Here is a 4,086-nt window from a genome sequence, read left to right on the forward strand (position 1 = left end):
AATCTTTTAAAGCGTCCTGTTGACTCTGTACTAACAACCTGATTACGGAATATATTCCAGTCACATACCTCTCAACACGAGAAACAATTTCTTCCTATCTCCCTTTTGAATCTTAAGTTTGTCGAGGTTTATGCCTTTATTTCTTGCTTCATTTAGTTTTTACCTACAGATGACAAGTACCATTAATTGATCTTGGTCACAACTGCGTAAATTTTCCGCAAACTTGAATACAACATGATCTCACCTAAGCTAACCTAAATAGTGAGCAGTTATGTAATATCCCTCATGATGCTTATGCTGATAACTGCGTGGAGTAGCACTAGGTAGCTGATTCAGGTTTCTGGATAAGATACCTGCAGATCTGATTGCAGGAGTGCAAGGAGTCAAAATATTTTAATGATATAATATGTTTTATGTTACTACGTAGCACTTTTTCCACAGAATGAGAATACGTTAGGTAGTTATTTCATAGAACATAAGAAAAGAGGGAAGCTGCAAGAGGCCGCCAGGCCTATACGAGGCAGTCCTAGTGTGCTTAATCTACCTAATTCCATCTATCTTCCCCATCCATGAATGTATCTAACCTATATATATATATATATATATATATATATATATATATATATATATATATATATATATATATATATATATATATATATATATATATAAAGTTCACGATGCATTAGATATATATTAATTATTACCCAGTCGTTTGTTGTCAATTGATATTATTTATTTTACTTTTATCATTGAAATATGGTAAGGGACACTTCTGATAAAATTACGGTATCAAATCATTAAGGTAAGAATCCTTGTCAGGTTGACGGGGTATGCTGTTGTCAGCATCTATCTTAACGGTACTCTGATTGTCTAACCGCATCGTAGAAAGAATAAAAAAGAGGAGAAAAAGTATGCACCTCGCGGCGACTCGTGATAAAAGTGAAACTGTGGAACAAGTGCGTGGGTAAATATGCCTCAGCTGGTCCATTATGCGACAGCCACCCCGGGGCCGCCGGTCCTGCCGCCGCCGCCGGCCTTGGAATCTGTATTTGTCGGCCTCATTCTCAGATCCATGCCGACCTGCTGGCTGACTCTGTACTGGAAACTCACTCGCATGACGTTCTCTACCAGGAAAAAACAATACTTTGTGTGACAGAGTGGGATGTTAAAGGGCAGGAAACTGGTGGATGTCAGTGTGGGATGGGACCTTACATCCCGATGCCTAGCGGTCTAGCAGGGAGAGAATCGCTTAAGCCTGCGCCTGTCCCTTTGACCATCTATTAGTATTTAGGACGTGAAGTGTTACTCCTCGTCCCGCCTCGCCTCATAACGCAGTCGTGATGCGCCTTCCTCCTTCCAGGGAAATATGATGCAAACAAGATTTCTCTGGAAAGTCAGATGAAAGTTAAATGAAAATTGTGTGGCTGACTTCTTATGAAATACTATTACCTACTAGTGAAAGGCAAGACGGTGTTTTACGCTGTTCATTCGCTATTTTAGAGAACAGTCAAGAAGCAATCATCACCGTGATGTGTCCTGTTAGGTTTAATGCCGCACCTATCTCGTAAGTCTTTCATATAGATAAAATAAAGGGATTATTTTTCCGTAAGTCACCCCACATCCCTCCCTTCCCTCCCCTCTCTCCCTCCTCATCCCCTCCGCGGCATTGATGACGCTACCAGATATTTCTACACATTTTATTCTCCACTAGTATGCTTTATGCACCCAATCTAATTCCTCTGCTGGGATTAAAAAGTTGTTATCAATGCTCATCCATGCATGTAACGATATATAGAAATCCCTGATGGAGCCACAGTCATGATATCGCGTTGTCTGGCCGTGTCTGGCAGCCTCCCTCAGATCTAGGACGGTGTTCGCGACTTTCAGTTCCAGTGGTAGTAAAATGGCCGTCGCGGAGGTATCTTCGAGCCGAATCTCGTAAAAAAAATTGCCTATAATACTGCTTGGAATACAGTATTTTGAAACAGGATCCACCAGAGATGAAAGTTTGAGCCTTAGGGAAGCTACGGAGTGAGTGATTGTCCTTTTGAGTCAGTAAGTGTGGAAATATTGCCTTGGAAGGATCGAGTGTGGCTGAAGAAAGGCTGACCAGCCCGTGTTACAACTTGTAATTGTACCGAACAGTATTTGGCCCTTTGGCTGCCTGGAAATACGAGGTGACCAGCCTGAGTGCAGCGTGACCAAGGCTCTGGAGGCTCCTCTTTAAGTCCGCCTCACGTGGGAGTCCTCCGCCTTACCATATTCCGATCGTTAAGAAATGGAGAGAAATATGTCCAGCGGCCGCGGTGTGGATATGATAGAAACTTGATTTTTAAGGCCTCTCTAGATCAACTCCAACACCCTTCCCGTTTGGATGTCAAGGTAAGCTGACCGTGTTTGTAGAATATTCATCCGAGCTGGTGTCCAGGGGAGGCTCGTAGACCTGCAACAAAGGAGGTGACCTGCCATGTGGTCTGGGGAGGTGTTTTGTATTACCAGCAGGGGACAGGTGGCTCAGGGATTCATCAGCATGGCTCACACACAAATACTACCCGCCCAGGAAATAATTCTGGGTACCGTAACTTACCAGCCTGCGCAATTAGGTCAGTCTTGTGTGGGCCGTGCAGGTGTGGTGTGGTGGTGGGTACGGGAAGCCCTCTCTCTCACCTGTTCTTTACCTGCACTGTATGTGGGTAAAAAAAGAAAATTGTGGGTGATTGTTCTGCTAGATAATCTTGGAAAGTGTGAATTGAGGTCGAGTATTTTGCAGTTCATGATTCTGGTATAAAAACTGAACCTCTTGGGGACTGGACACACACACACACACACACACACACACACACACACACACACACACACACACACAGTTGGTATTTTCTCCCTTTAAAATAGAGAAATGAGTGGCAGAATTTTCCAGCAAGAGACCGCGTTGTAAAAATAATGGAGCTGTGCATCATAAGTTATCCCAGTAATTCATTCTTTGGCATATTAAGCAGGATAGAGTATACGTGGAAAGACGGCAAAATAGTTAATTAAATTACAGCACAGGTATTTATAAGACTAGAGTTAGGTTAGGTTAGGTTTGGATGAATTAAAGTTGATACCATGAAGTGGGAAAGGTTTAATAGTAACTACAACAGGCTTTCATTAACGCAAACGAGTTTTTACGTGTGATAATGTTGATAACTCGTTCTATATTTCCCTTCATCACATTATTTGGTCACTACCACACGCATATTTATACCGAGCCGGAGAGTATTGGAATATCAGAATCGTGGCGGCTAGATTACACACGCCGAGGAAAGTTAAGATTTATTCACTTGTCGGCTGTAATATTGTTTGAGGCATTTCCATCGTCACGTAATATCCTCTTCCTGGGCAGTATTTCAAGTTTTGCGAGTATTATTTTTTCTTTTTCACTGTTGACGGAATAATTCATGTACAAGGGCTAGCGGAAGTTGTGAGACGTAGGAACCGACTCTTTCTCAACTTTCCTCGCTTGTCTTAACCAGTTAGAATGGAAAGGTTTGCCGAGAACTTGACATTACCGTTTTTTTTTTTCTCCCTCCTTCATTTTTCTTGGTTTTGAAGGAAACAGCCATTTCTTTGTTCAAGTTTGGTATTTCTTTACTAGACAGAATTGTAAAGATGGTTGAGAAATATAAGATGTAATTCTGTGAAGCTGAAATACCACGGCACTTCAGTAATACAATGAAAAGAAATAGATAATTCCACAGCGAAATACTTATAGAAATAAAGAACCTCACGTAGTTTGAGAAAAATTTCCCGTTTTGTTTTCTTTCAGTTAACTTTGGAATTTTATTTTTTACTTTTTTTATTTATTCATTTTTATTTCATTCATTTATTTTTTTTTTAGGTAAGTTGGAATGTTGAATACGGCGCTGTCTCCTTGTTGCGTAGGGTTTACAGGCTCACGAGGGCTGCGGGACCATTCCTGGCGCTAAGTTCTTGGTGCTATTAATTAAACAGGCAAGGTAGTGAGCATGTTAATATTATTATCTTAGTGAGAACGAGGGAGCCAGCTAACGAACGGCCTTGAGGTGTATTGATTGCAGTGTGTGC

At 41.4% G+C, this 4,086-nt stretch overlaps 1 protein-coding gene across 1 annotated transcript in view; it reads left to right on the forward strand.

Annotated features, from left to right (window-relative positions):
• Positions 1-1,900: 1,900 nt before the first annotated feature.
• LOC123507586 (sialidase-like) overlaps positions 1,901-4,086 on the forward strand; it is a 167,770-nt gene continuing 165,584 nt past the window's right edge. Inside the window, exon 1 of the mRNA XM_045260575.1 lies at positions 1,901-2,385. The gene's annotated coding sequence lies outside the window, so the exon portion shown is untranslated. The remainder of the gene's footprint in view (positions 2,386-4,086) is intronic.

The sequence above is a fragment of the Portunus trituberculatus genome, chromosome 22, assembly GCF_017591435.1.
Source record: "Portunus trituberculatus isolate SZX2019 chromosome 22, ASM1759143v1, whole genome shotgun sequence".
Lineage (NCBI taxonomy): Eukaryota > Metazoa > Arthropoda > Malacostraca > Decapoda > Portunidae > Portunus > Portunus trituberculatus.